General features: G+C 40.3%; 2 protein-coding genes across 4 annotated transcripts in view; one reads left to right on the top strand and one right to left on the bottom strand.

The window, feature by feature from the left end:
- LOC134725475 (stearoyl-CoA desaturase 5-like) overlaps positions 1–15,217 on the bottom strand; it is a 34,482-nt gene extending 19,265 nt beyond the window's left edge. The window contains exon 1 of the mRNA XM_063589316.1: positions 15,199–15,217. The gene's annotated coding sequence lies outside the window, so the exon portion shown is untranslated. The remainder of the gene's footprint in view (positions 1–15,198) is intronic.
- Positions 1–15,657, top strand: part of LOC134725473 (spermine oxidase-like) — a 53,269-nt gene that overhangs the window by 12,499 nt on the left and 25,113 nt on the right. The gene's annotated exons all lie outside the window — the stretch shown is intronic.

Here is a 15,657-nt window from a genome sequence, read left to right as displayed (position 1 = left end):
ATTGATAGTTTTTAATGGCTAGGGATTATATTCTCTGCTTTAATGAATAGCTGTTATATACTTAGTAGTACTACATCGGGAGGGTAAGGAATATCTTTGGTAAACTTTTTTATCAAAATTTCTGGTTCGAATAATGGAATTAAAGCCAAATTTGATGGAATACGCTTTAGGGTCACCCACTTTCAAACCAATTGTCTTGATAGTTCTTAATGGCTACTGTTATATGATGTGCTTCAAATAATAGCTATTTTATAGTAATACATCGGGAGAGTAACGAGTTTCTGGGGTAAGCTTTCTAAAAGGCCCAAAATATCATATGTAAAACGGATATTCCTTAACAGTCAACCAAATCGTGAGGGTGTCCGTAAAATTTACGAAGGGATTTCAACTTTTGGAACTCATGGTTTAATAGGAACCTTGTGAGCACAGACCTTTTTTAAAAAATAAAATCATGATAGGAAATACAAGCCCAGAAATATTAGAATAAAAAAAAAAAGAAATATTGTATTTATTGGGAGATATATATTTTCTCCGTATACAGGCGATGCTGGAATGTTGCATACCAATGGAAAGTTCACAATTGGGCAGCTGAAATCATCCTTTTTGTCATAAAGGTTTTTTTTAACCGACTCTAATTAGATATAGGAAGATTTGGTGTGAGTGCCAATGAGACAACTCTCCATCCAAATAACAATTTAAAAAGTAAACCATTATAGGTTAAAGTACGGCCTTCAACACGGAGCCTTGGCTCACACCGAACAACAAGCTATAAAGGGCCCCAAAATTACTAGTGTAAAACCATTCAAACGGGAAAACCAACGATCTAATCTATATAAACAAAACGAGAAACGAGAAACACGTATATATTAATAAACAATTGACAACTGCTGTACATCAAATTCCTGACTTAGGACAGGTGCAAATTGTTCATTTCTAGAGGTAAGTCAAGATATGAGGCAGACTTAACTGTATCTGTTGAACCCTTTATCTCTAGTGCGATGGGATAGAGGCGTTCAACATAGTCAATAAAATTTGGAATTATTTAGTGAGAGAACATCTATACAGCCAAAAGTAAAGTAAAAGGCTTTTCTTCTTTCATAAGAAGTTCCTGTATAAAGTAAGACTCATAATAACTAAATATGATAATGTTAACATAGGTTAGCTTAAAAAACAGTAATATTTTCAGGTTAAGTCAGGTCACCACTATTTTACTGTAAAAGGTCAGGTTACCTCAGGTCACCACTACATTACTTGACACATTACTGTAAATGATCATGTTAAAAAAGAGAGGGGAAACTGTTTTACTGTACATGGTCAGGTTACCTCAGATCAGCACACTTCAGGTCACCAATACAATACTGTGCATGGCCATAAGTTAATGTATGCCAGCTTAACAAAATATAAATAATTCCAGGTTACCTTAGGTCATCTCTTTATCACTGTACATGGTCAAATTACATCCGGTCGCCACTACAATACTATACGTGGTCATGTGACCCCATGACAGATTAACAAAACACTCATATTTTCTGGTTACCTCAAGTCTCTACTGTACTGCTGTACATGGTGAGGTTACCTCAGATCACTATTGCAATACTGTACATAGTCATGTTACCCCAAGTCACTTTTACAATACACTTGTATATTCAGATAACCTGAGGTCAATACTGCAAAAACATACATTAGCAGGGCCAGGTTACCTAATGTCACTGTAATACAATATTTGATCGTGTTACCCAATTAACTTTTACAATGCAAAATTAGACCAGGTTCCTTAATGTCACCTTTACAATATCATTGCTATTAGGATTGCCACAGGCCTATTTTGCATTTACAGTACATAGTCAGTTTATTCAAAGGTTACATTTTAGTATAAAAACAGCTTTATAAAACACAAATATTTCTAGGTTACCTCAGGTCACCATTAGAATACTGTACATGGTCAGGTAACCTCATGTCACCACTGCATTACGTTACATAAGTATACTAATCTAGGCAAGCTTTACAAAACAAATCTTAGGTCAGCATTGTATTACGTCTGTGCATGGTCAGGTTACCCCAGTTCACACATTTGTCGATCTAACCCAAATCCACTTTCGTGGGAAAGTTCTTGTTGATTTTAGCGGAAATCACTTAAGCAGGCTGTAGCGGGTCTATTAAGGCAGTCAGTAGACCCCCCCTTTTAAAAAAAAAGTTCTGGATCAGCCACTGTCACCACTCTTACTGTACATGGTCAGGTTACCTCAGGTCACCATTGCATAACCTATATATACGGTCCTGTTATTTTTACAATTTAATTTCCTGAAAATCCTCTTCAATTTTACCATCCAACCCCAGTCAACACGCACACATAAGATAATGATCGTTGCAATAGGTATGAAAATAATTAAATCGCCAGGCAATTTGGTTAACATCTTTGGTATTTAGCCACATTAAAATCGTAATTAAGATTGAACAATATAGTTCAATATTTTCGTGCGAATTAATCAATGACAAATTCCCAACATTACCTAAGGGCATCAATTACCTGATGTCATAATTCAGCGGACCTTTTATCCATCTGCATTTTTAAAAATAGACAGAATAAACACATCTGAACATTAATATAAAGTTTCAACTTCATATGTGAATCACTAAATACACGACTTTAAGTTATTTAAAAGAAGAAAGTATTTGATTTAGAACGAAGAAAACATATCATACATACAGTACCAACATTTGGCACTATTCATTGTTTCGTTGACAGCAAACAAATTATACCGATCCTGCCATATCACTTAGAGTACTTAAATGACATATAAATTGCTAGATCGTCATGAAACACATACTAAATTTCAAAGATTCGAATGTTCGCATCCGATTATATCAAAATGTAGTGTCATTAAATAACTTTGCCACTATTTACATTTTGGAACTCATACTATGAAATGGCCCTCCATACTCTCGGCATCCTGTAAAGTAGTTCCTAAACAATAAGAATATGCCTTTGTTACATGAATAACCGATTCTATCTGTACAATAGCAAAAGGCTTGTAAAACAAAGCAAGAAAATGATATACGCATGTTTCGCGCAACTTAATTGCGTTTGAATTTCATAAGACGGTGGGTTTATTTTTTGTAATCAATGTATGGCAAGCAAAGAAAAAATAAAATTATTTTAAAATTATCCCGTTCTAGTTGTAAAGAATTACCGAGACAATGGGTCGGAAAGTGGGCTCCCCCAATGCGTATTTTTCTCGAATTCGGGCTTATTTCCATCTTTCGGACGCAATTTTCGTCCTCTACGAATGCTTACCCCAGAAATTCTTTGCCCCTTCGTTGTAGAACTACCCAATAGCTATTTATTAGAGCAGAGTCTATAATCCCTAGCCATACAGAATAGCCGGGGCAATGGGTTTGAGCAAGTGGGGCGACTCCAGTGCATATATTATCAAATTTGACTTTTTTTCCGTGTAACGGACGAAATTTTCGGCCTTTAAGAATGCTTACCCCAGAAATTCTTTACCCTCACGTTGTAGTACTGTTTAATAGCTATTCAAAAGAGTAGCGTCTATAATGCCTAGCCATAAAGAACTACCGAGACAATGGGTCGGAAAGTGGGCTCCCCCAATGCGTATTTTTCTCGAATTCGGGCTTATTTCCATCTTTCGGACGCAATTTTCGTCCTCTACGAATGCTTACCCCAGAAATTCTTTGCCCCTTCGTTGTAGAACTACCCAATAGCTATTTATTAGAGCAGAGTCTATAATCCCTAGCCATACAGAATAGCCGGGGCAATGGGTTTGAGCAAGTGGGGCGACTCCAGTGCATATATTATCAAATTTGACTTTTTTTCCGTGTAACGGACGAAATTTTCGGCCTTTAAGAATGCTTACCCCAGAAATTCTTTACCCTCACGTTGTAGTACTGTTTAATAGCTATTCAAAAGAGTAGCGTCTATAATGCCTAGCCATAAAGAACTACCGAGACAATGGGTCGGAAAGTGGGCTCCCCCAATGCGTATTTTTCTCGAATTCGGGCTTATTTCCATCTTTCGGACGCAATTTTCGTCCTCTACGAATGCTTACCCCAGAAATTCTTTGCCCCTTCGTTGTAGAACTACCCAATAGCTATTTATTAGAGCAGAGTCTATAATCCCTAGCCATACAGAATAGCCGGGGCAATGGGTTTGAGCAAGTGGGGCGACTCCAGTGCATATATTATCAAATTTGACTTTTTTCCCGTGTAACGGACGAAATTTTCGGCCTTTAAGAATGCTTACCCCAGAAATTCTTTACCCTCACGTTGTAGTACTGTTTAATAGCTATTCAAAAGAGTAGCGTCTATAATGCCTAGCCATAAAGAACTACCGAGACAATGGGTCGGAAAGTGGGCTCCCCCAATGCGTATTTTTCTCGAATTCGGGCTTATTTCCATCTTTCGGACGCAATTTTCGTCCTCTACGAATGCTTACCCCAGAAATTCTTTGCCCCTTCGTTGTAGAACTACCCAATAGCTATTTATTAGAGCAGAGTCTATAATCCCTAGCCATACAGAATAGCCGGGGCAATGGGTTTGAGCAAGTGGGGCGACTCCAGTGCATATATTATCAAATTTGACTTTTTTTCCGTGTAACGGACGAAATTTTCGGCCTTTAAGAATGCTTACCCCAGAAATTCTTTACCCTCACGTTGTAGTACTGTTTAATAGCTATTCAAAAGAGTAGCGTCTATAATGCCTAGCCATAAAGAACTACCGAGACAATGGGTCGGAAAGTGGGCTCCCCCAATGCGTATTTTTCTCGAATTCGGGCTTATTTCCATCTTTCGGACGCAATTTTCGTCCTCTACGAATGCTTACCCCAGAAATTCTTTGCCCCTTCGTTGTAGAACTACCCAATAGCTATTTATTAGAGCAGAGTCTATAATCCCTAGCCATACAGAATAGCCGGGGCAATGGGTTTGAGCAAGTGGGGCGACTCCAGTGCATATATTATCAAATTTGACTTTTTTTCCGTGTAACGGACGAAATTTTCGGCCTTTAAGAATGCTTACCCCAGAAATTCTTTACCCTCACGTTGTAGTACTGTTTAATAGCTATTCAAAAGAGTAGCGTCTATAATGCCTAGCCATAAAGAACTACCGAGACAATGGGTCGGAAAGTGGGCTCCCCCAATGCGTATTTTTCTCGAATTCGGGCTTATTTCCATCTTTCGGACGCAATTTTCGTCCTCTACGAATGCTTACCCCAGAAATTCTTTGCCCCTTCGTTGTAGAACTACCCAATAGCTATTTATTAGAGCAGAGTCTATAATCCCTAGCCATACAGAATAGCCGGGGCAATGGGTTTGAGCAAGTGGGGCGACTCCAGTGCATATATTATCAAATTTGACTTTTTTTCCGTGTAACGGACGAAATTTTCGGCCTTTAAGAATGCTTACCCCAGAAATTCTTTACCCTCACGTTGTAGTACTGTTTAATAGCTATTCAAAAGAGTAGCGTCTATAATGCCTAGCCATAAAGAACTACCGAGACAATGGGTCGGAAAGTGGGCTCCCCCAATGCGTATTTTTCTCGAATTCGGGCTTATTTCCATCTTTCGGACGCAATTTTCGTCCTCTACGAATGCTTACCCCAGAAATTCTTTGCCCCTTCGTTGTAGAACTACCCAATAGCTATTTATTAGAGCAGAGTCTATAATCCCTAGCCATACAGAATAGCCGGGGCAATGGGTTTGAGCAAGTGGGGCGACTCCAGTGCATATATTATCAAATTTGACTTTTTTTCCGTGTAACGGACGAAATTTTCGGCCTTTAAGAATGCTTACCCCAGAAATTCTTTACCCTCACGTTGTAGTACTGTTTAATAGCTATTCAAAAGAGTAGCGTCTATAATGCCTAGCCATAAAGAACTACCGAGACAATGGGTCGGAAAGTGGGCTCCCCCAATGCGTATTTTTCTCGAATTCGGGCTTATTTCCATCTTTCGGACGCAATTTTCGTCCTCTACGAATGCTTACCCCAGAAATTCTTTGCCCCTTCGTTGTAGAACTACCCAATAGCTATTTATTAGAGCAGAGTCTATAATCCCTAGCCATACAGAATAGCCGGGGCAATGGGTTTGAGCAAGTGGGGCGACTCCAGTGCATATATTATCAAATTTGACTTTTTTCCCGTGTAACGGACGAAATTTTCGGCCTTTAAGAATGCTTACCCCAGAAATTCTTTACCCTCACGTTGTAGTACTGTTTAATAGCTATTCAAAAGAGTAGCGTCTATAATGCCTAGCCATAAAGAACTACCGAGACAATGGGTCGGAAAGTGGGCTCCCCCAATGCGTATTTTTCTCGAATTCGGGCTTATTTCCATCTTTCGGACGCAATTTTCGTCCTCTACGAATGCTTACCCCAGAAATTCTTTGCCCCTTCGTTGTAGAACTACCCAATAGCTATTTATTAGAGCAGAGTCTATAATCCCTAGCCATACAGAATAGCCGGGGCAATGGGTTTGAGCAAGTGGGGCGACTCCAGTGCATATATTATCAAATTTGACTTTTTTTCCGTGTAACGGACGAAATTTTCGGCCTTTAAGAATGCTTACCCCAGAAATTCTTTACCCTCACGTTGTAGTACTGTTTAATAGCTATTCAAAAGAGTAGCGTCTATAATGCCTAGCCATAAAGAACTACCGAGACAATGGGTCGGAAAGTGGGCTCCCCCAATGCGTATTTTTCTCGAATTCGGGCTTATTTCCATCTTTCGGACGCAATTTTCGTCCTCTACGAATGCTTACCCCAGAAATTCTTTGCCCCTTCGTTGTAGAACTACCCAATAGCTATTTATTAGAGCAGAGTCTATAATCCCTAGCCATACAGAATAGCCGGGGCAATGGGTTTGAGCAAGTGGGGCGACTCCAGTGCATATATTATCAAATTTGACTTTTTTTCCGTGTAACGGACGAAATTTTCGGCCTTTAAGAATGCTTACCCCAGAAATTCTTTACCCTCACGTTGTAGTACTGTTTAATAGCTATTCAAAAGAGTAGCGTCTATAATGCCTAGCCATAAAGAACTACCGAGACAATGGGTCGGAAAGTGGGCTCCCCCAATGCGTATTTTTCTCGAATTCGGGCTTATTTCCATCTTTCGGACGCAATTTTCGTCCTCTACGAATGCTTACCCCAGAAATTCTTTGCCCCTTCGTTGTAGAACTACCCAATAGCTATTTATTAGAGCAGAGTCTATAATCCCTAGCCATACAGAATAGCCGGGGCAATGGGTTTGAGCAAGTGGGGCGACTCCAGTGCATATATTATCAAATTTGACTTTTTTTCCGTGTAACGGACGAAATTTTCGGCCTTTAAGAATGCTTACCCCAGAAATTCTTTACCCTCACGTTGTAGTACTGTTTAATAGCTATTCAAAAGAGTAGCGTCTATAATGCCTAGCCATAAAGAACTACCGAGACAATGGGTCGGAAAGTGGGCTCCCCCAATGCGTATTTTTCTCGAATTCGGGCTTATTTCCATCTTTCGGACGCAATTTTCGTCCTCTACGAATGCTTACCCCAGAAATTCTTTGCCCCTTCGTTGTAGAACTACCCAATAGCTATTTATTAGAGCAGAGTCTATAATCCCTAGCCATACAGAATAGCCGGGGCAATGGGTTTGAGCAAGTGGGGCGACTCCAGTGCATATATTATCAAATTTGACTTTTTTTCCGTGTAACGGACGAAATTTTCGGCCTTTAAGAATGCTTACCCCAGAAATTCTTTACCCTCACGTTGTAGTACTGTTTAATAGCTATTCAAAAGAGTAGCGTCTATAATGCCTAGCCATAAAGAACTACCGAGACAATGGGTCGGAAAGTGGGCTCCCCCAATGCGTATTTTTCTCGAATTCGGGCTTATTTCCATCTTTCGGACGCAATTTTCGTCCTCTACGAATGCTTACCCCAGAAATTCTTTGCCCCTTCGTTGTAGAACTACCCAATAGCTATTTATTAGAGCAGAGTCTATAATCCCTAGCCATACAGAATAGCCGGGGCAATGGGTTTGAGCAAGTGGGGCGACTCCAGTGCATATATTATCAAATTTGACTTTTTTTCCGTGTAACGGACGAAATTTTCGGCCTTTAAGAATGCTTACCCCAGAAATTCTTTACCCTCACGTTGTAGTACTGTTTAATAGCTATTCAAAAGAGTAGCGTCTATAATGCCTAGCCATAAAGAACTACCGAGACAATGGGTCGGAAAGTGGGCTCCCCCAATGCGTATTTTTCTCGAATTCGGGCTTATTTCCATCTTTCGGACGCAATTTTCGTCCTCTACGAATGCTTACCCCAGAAATTCTTTGCCCCTTCGTTGTAGAACTACCCAATAGCTATTTATTAGAGCAGAGTCTATAATCCCTAGCCATACAGAATAGCCGGGGCAATGGGTTTGAGCAAGTGGGGCGACTCCAGTGCATATATTATCAAATTTGACTTTTTTTCCGTGTAACGGACGAAATTTTCGGCCTTTAAGAATGCTTACCCCAGAAATTCTTTACCCTCACGTTGTAGTACTGTTTAATAGCTATTCAAAAGAGTAGCGTCTATAATGCCTAGCCATAAAGAACTACCGAGACAATGGGTCGGAAAGTGGGCTCCCCCAATGCGTATTTTTCTCGAATTCGGGCTTATTTCCATCTTTCGGACGCAATTTTCGTCCTCTACGAATGCTTACCCCAGAAATTCTTTGCCCCTTCGTTGTAGAACTACCCAATAGCTATTTATTAGAGCAGAGTCTATAATCCCTAGCCATACAGAATAGCCGGGGCAATGGGTTTGAGCAAGTGGGGCGACTCCAGTGCATATATTATCAAATTTGACTTTTTTTCCGTGTAACGGACGAAATTTTCGGCCTTTAAGAATGCTTACCCCAGAAATTCTTTACCCTCACGTTGTAGTACTGTTTAATAGCTATTCAAAAGAGTAGCGTCTATAATGCCTAGCCATAAAGAACTACCGAGACAATGGGTCGGAAAGTGGGCTCCCCCAATGCGTATTTTTCTCGAATTCGGGCTTATTTCCATCTTTCGGACGCAATTTTCGTCCTCTACGAATGCTTACCCCAGAAATTCTTTGCCCCTTCGTTGTAGAACTACCCAATAGCTATTTATTAGAGCAGAGTCTATAATCCCTAGCCATACAGAATAGCCGGGGCAATGGGTTTGAGCAAGTGGGGCGACTCCAGTGCATATATTATCAAATTTGACTTTTTTTCCGTGTAACGGACGAAATTTTCGGCCTTTAAGAATGCTTACCCCAGAAATTCTTTACCCTCACGTTGTAGTACTGTTTAATAGCTATTCAAAAGAGTAGCGTCTATAATGCCTAGCCATAAAGAACTACCGAGACAATGGGTCGGAAAGTGGGCTCCCCCAATGCGTATTTTTCTCGAATTCGGGCTTATTTCCATCTTTCGGACGCAATTTTCGTCCTCTACGAATGCTTACCCCAGAAATTCTTTGCCCCTTCGTTGTAGAACTACCCAATAGCTATTTATTAGAGCAGAGTCTATAATCCCTAGCCATACAGAATAGCCGGGGCAATGGGTTTGAGCAAGTGGGGCGACTCCAGTGCATATATTATCAAATTTGACTTTTTTTCCGTGTAACGGACGAAATTTTCGGCCTTTAAGAATGCTTACCCCAGAAATTCTTTACCCTCACGTTGTAGTACTGTTTAATAGCTATTCAAAAGAGTAGCGTCTATAATGCCTAGCCATAAAGAACTACCGAGACAATGGGTCGGAAAGTGGGCTCCCCCAATGCGTATTTTTCTCGAATTCGGGCTTATTTCCATCTTTCGGACGCAATTTTCGTCCTCTACGAATGCTTACCCCAGAAATTCTTTGCCCCTTCGTTGTAGAACTACCCAATAGCTATTTATTAGAGCAGAGTCTATAATCCCTAGCCATACAGAATAGCCGGGGCAATGGGTTTGAGCAAGTGGGGCGACTCCAGTGCATATATTATCAAATTTGACTTTTTTTCCGTGTAACGGACGAAATTTTCGGCCTTTAAGAATGCTTACCCCAGAAATTCTTTACCCTCACGTTGTAGTACTGTTTAATAGCTATTCAAAAGAGTAGCGTCTATAATGCCTAGCCATAAAGAACTACCGAGACAATGGGTCGGAAAGTGGGCTCCCCCAATGCGTATTTTTCTCGAATTCGGGCTTATTTCCATCTTTCGGACGCAATTTTCGTCCTCTACGAATGCTTACCCCAGAAATTCTTTGCCCCTTCGTTGTAGAACTACCCAATAGCTATTTATTAGAGCAGAGTCTATAATCCCTAGCCATACAGAATAGCCGGGGCAATGGGTTTGAGCAAGTGGGGCGACTCCAGTGCATATATTATCAAATTTGACTTTTTTTCCGTGTAACGGACGAAATTTTCGGCCTTTAAGAATGCTTACCCCAGAAATTCTTTACCCTCACGTTGTAGTACTGTTTAATAGCTATTCAAAAGAGTAGCGTCTATAATGCCTAGCCATAAAGAACTACCGAGACAATGGGTCGGAAAGTGGGCTCCCCCAATGCGTATTTTTCTCGAATTCGGGCTTATTTCCATCTTTCGGACGCAATTTTCGTCCTCTACGAATGCTTACCCCAGAAATTCTTTGCCCCTTCGTTGTAGAACTACCCAATAGCTATTTATTAGAGCAGAGTCTATAATCCCTAGCCATACAGAATAGCCGGGGCAATGGGTTTGAGCAAGTGGGGCGACTCCAGTGCATATATTATCAAATTTGACTTTTTTTCCGTGTAACGGACGAAATTTTCGGCCTTTAAGAATGCTTACCCCAGAAATTCTTTACCCTCACGTTGTAGTACTGTTTAATAGCTATTCAAAAGAGTAGCGTCTATAATGCCTAGCCATAAAGAACTACCGAGACAATGGGTCGGAAAGTGGGCTCCCCCAATGCGTATTTTTCTCGAATTCGGGCTTATTTCCATCTTTCGGACGCAATTTTCGTCCTCTACGAATGCTTACCCCAGAAATTCTTTGCCCCTTCGTTGTAGAACTACCCAATAGCTATTTATTAGAGCAGAGTCTATAATCCCTAGCCATACAGAATAGCCGGGGCAATGGGTTTGAGCAAGTGGGGCGACTCCAGTGCATATATTATCAAATTTGACTTTTTTTCCGTGTAACGGACGAAATTTTCGGCCTTTAAGAATGCTTACCCCAGAAATTCTTTACCCTCACGTTGTAGTACTGTTTAATAGCTATTCAAAAGAGTAGCGTCTATAATGCCTAGCCATAAAGAACTACCGAGACAATGGGTCGGAAAGTGGGCTCCCCCAATGCGTATTTTTCTCGAATTCGGGCTTATTTCCATCTTTCGGACGCAATTTTCGTCCTCTACGAATGCTTACCCCAGAAATTCTTTGCCCCTTCGTTGTAGAACTACCCAATAGCTATTTATTAGAGCAGAGTCTATAATCCCTAGCCATACAGAATAGCCGGGGCAATGGGTTTGAGCAAGTGGGGCGACTCCAGTGCATATATTATCAAATTTGACTTTTTTTCCGTGTAACGGACGAAATTTTCGGCCTTTAAGAATGCTTACCCCAGAAATTCTTTACCCTCACGTTGTAGTACTGTTTAATAGCTATTCAAAAGAGTAGCGTCTATAATGCCTAGCCATAAAGAACTACCGAGACAATGGGTCGGAAAGTGGGCTCCCCCAATGCGTATTTTTCTCGAATTCGGGCTTATTTCCATCTTTCGGACGCAATTTTCGTCCTCTACGAATGCTTACCCCAGAAATTCTTTGCCCCTTCGTTGTAGAACTACCCAATAGCTATTTATTAGAGCAGAGTCTTTAATCCCTAGCCATACAGAATAGCCGGGGCAATGGGTTTGAGCAAGTGGGGCGACTCCAGTGCATATATTATCAAATTTGACTTTTTTTCCGTGTAACGGACGAAATTTTCGGCCTTTAAGAATGCTTACCCCAGAAATTCTTTACCTTCACGTTGTAGTACTGTTTAATAGCTATTCAAAAGAGTAGCGTCTATAATGCCTAGCCATAAAGAACTACCGAGACAATGGGTCGGAAAGTGGGCTCCCCCAATGCGTATTTTTCTCGAATTCGGGCTTATTTCCATCTTTCGGACGCAATTTTCGTCCTCTACGAATGCTTACCCCAGAAATTCTTTGCCCCTTCGTTGTAGAACTACCCAATAGCTATTTATTAGAGCAGAGTCTATAATCCCTAGCCATACAGAATAGCCGGGGCAATGGGTTTGAGCAAGTGGGGCGACTCCAGTGCATATATTATCAAATTTGACTTTTTTTCCGTGTAACGGACGAAATTTTCGGCCTTTAAGAATGCTTACCCCAGAAATTCTTTACCCTCACGTTGTAGTACTGTTTAATAGCTATTCAAAAGAGTAGCGTCTATAATGCCTAGCCATAAAGAACTACCGAGACAATGGGTCGGAAAGTGGGCTCCCCCAATGCGTATTTTTCTCGAATTCGGGCTTATTTCCATCTTTCGGACGCAATTTTCGTCCTCTACGAATGCTTACCCCAGAAATTCTTTGCCCCTTCGTTGTACAACTACCCAATAGCTATTTATTAGAGCAGAGTCTATAATCCCTAGCCATACAGAATAGCCGGGGCAATGGGTTTGAGCAAGTGGGGCGACTCCAGTGCATATATTATCAAATTTGACTTTTTTTCCGTGTAACGGACGAAATTTTCGGCCTTTAAGAATGCTTACCCCAGAAATTCTTTACCCTCACGTTGTAGTACTGTTTAATAGCTATTCAAAAGAGTAGCGTCTATAATGCCTAGCCATAAAGAACTACCGAGACAATGGGTCGGAAAGTGGGCTCCCCCAATGCGTATTTTTCTCGAATTCGGGCTTATTTCCATCTTTCGGACGCAATTTTCGTCCTCTACGAATGCTTACCCCAGAAATTCTTTGCCCCTTCGTTGTAGAACTACCCAATAGCTATTTATTAGAGCAGAGTCTATAATCCCTAGCCATACAGAATAGCCGGGGCAATGGGTTTGAGCAAGTGGGGCGACTCCAGTGCATATATTATCAAATTTGACTTTTTTTCCGTGTAACGGACGAAATTTTCGGCCTTTAAGAATGCTTACCCCAGAAATTCTTTACCCTCACGTTGTAGTACTGTTTAATAGCTATTCAAAAGAGTAGCGTCTATAATGCCTAGCCATAAAGAACTACCGAGACAATGGGTCGGAAAGTGGGCTCCCCCAATGCGTATTTTTCTCGAATTCGGGCTTATTTCCATCTTTCGGACGCAATTTTCGTCCTCTACGAATGCTTACCCCAGAAATTCTTTGCCCCTTCGTTGTAGAACTACCCAATAGCTATTTATTAGAGCGTGGTCTATAATCCCTAGCCATACAGAATAGCCGGGGCAATGGGTTTGAGCAAGTGGGGCGACTCCAGTGCATATATTATCAAATTTGACTTTTTTTCCGTGTAACGGACGAAATTTTCGGCCTTTAAGAATGCTTACCCCAGAAATTCTTTACCCTCACGTTGTAGTACTGTTTAATAGCTATTCAAAAGAGTAGCGTCTATAATGCCTAGCCATAAAGAACTACCGAGACAATGGGTCGGAAAGTGGGCTCCCCCAATGCGTATTTTTCTCGAATTCGGGCTTATTTCCATCTTTCGGACGCAATTTTCGTCCTCTACGAATGCTTACCCCAGAAATTCTTTGCCCCTTCGTTGTAGAACTACCCAATAGCTATTTATTAGAGCGTGGTCTATAATCCCTAGCCATACAGAATAGCCGGGGCAATGGGTTTGAGCAAGTGGGGCGACTCCAGTGCATATATTATCAAATTTGACTTTTTTTCCGTGTAACGGACGAAATTTTCGGCCTTTAAGAATGCTTACCCCAGAAATTCTTTACCCTCACGTTGTAGTACTGTTTAATAGCTATTCAAAAGAGTAGCGTCTATAATGCCTAGCCATAAAGAACTACCGAGACAATGGGTCGGAAAGTGGGCTCCCCCAATGCGTATTTTTCTCGAATTCGGGCTTATTTCCATCTTTCGGACGCAATTTTCGTCCTCTACGAATGCTTACCCCAGAAATTCTTTGCCCCTTCGTTGTAGAACTACCCAATAGCTATTTATTAGAGCGTGGTCTATAATCCCTAGCCATACAGAATAGCCGGGGCAATGGGTTTGAGCAAGTGGGGCGACTCCAGTGCATATATTATCAAATTTGACTTTTTTTCCGTGTAACGGACGAAATTTTCGGCCTTTAAGAATGCTTACCCCAGAAATTCTTTACCCTCACGTTGTAGTACTGTTTAATAGCTATTCAAAAGAGTAGCGTCTATAATGCCTAGCCATAAAGAACTACCGAGACAATGGGTCGGAAAGTGGGCTCCCCCAATGCGTATTTTTCTCGAATTCGGGCTTATTTCCATCTTTCGGACGCAATTTTCGTCCTCTACGAATGCTTACCCCAGAAATTCTTTGCCCCTTCGTTGTAGAACTACCCAATAGCTATTTATTAAAGCGTGGTCTATAATCCCTAGCCATACAGAATAGCCGGGGCAATGGGTTTGAGCAAGTGGGGTAACCCTGTTTAAAAAAAAAAGTTTTGTTGTAGGTATTATCATTACAAATTTATTTTACATCAATTTTATTTTTGTTCGTTAATATGAGTTTTGAAAATCGCAATTGTGGATTAAACATGCGTTAATCACATCCTGGACGTTATAGATAATACTTTGTTCGAATCGTCTTCATGATATTGTTGTAAATGCTAATTACAAAACTGTAAATATGAGTTACAAATTTGCAAACTTAATTCAAAATTTTGTTAATGGAATATAAAACATTTTGAATTTCTATGTAAATCTTGTTGTCGAACAAAAGTCAAAAACAAGAATTTCAACGAAAAATTAAATTGTCGCTCAAGTAGTTTACCAAACGCAATTGCAGGATGACGAATTGCAGGATAGATTTTTATAAACAGAATTGCAGGATGAGAATTGCTGGATAGCTTGACACTAGTCATTTTCATGTAACATTTTTTTTCATTGGCTTAAAGTTACCACGTCAAATCCACAGTTGACCAGTCGTAAGGATGGACCCGCCATTTTGAATACATGCATCAACAAATATTCGATTTATACTACAATATTATCGAAAATAAAACAACACTTACCTAAAAAAAAAGCCGTTTTGATGTGATTTTATCCAATTTTGAATCGTAGAAGTAGATCTAAAGAAAGTACCTTCAGTTTGTAAGTTTTCATTCGTATGACGTCATGTTTAGCAATGACGCCTTTGTGCCCTAATCATTCATTTTGGCGGAATTATATGTTATTTCAAATTTATACATTTTTCAAGCTCTAACGTATTAATTCTTTTTGTTATGCATTAGAATCGGAATTGTAGTACTGTAGTTGAAGAGTTGTTATCGTCAATTTTGATTTGAAGGTCGCCAGTAAAGCTGCATTTGCGACCGTCAAATCGCCAATTGACACAGAAATTAACAACTATAGGTCACCGTACGGCCTTTAACAATTATGTTTATTTTAATGCTGAGTTCACACGTAATTCGAATTCGATTCGCATTAACTAATTCGAATTAATTTAATTCGCATTCAAAACGTTTTACGTC

This window comes from Mytilus trossulus, chromosome 7 (genome assembly GCF_036588685.1).
Source record: "Mytilus trossulus isolate FHL-02 chromosome 7, PNRI_Mtr1.1.1.hap1, whole genome shotgun sequence".
NCBI classification, from domain to species: Eukaryota; Metazoa; Mollusca; class Bivalvia; order Mytilida; family Mytilidae; genus Mytilus; species Mytilus trossulus.
This window is presented reverse-complemented; position numbering and strand designations above follow the sequence as displayed.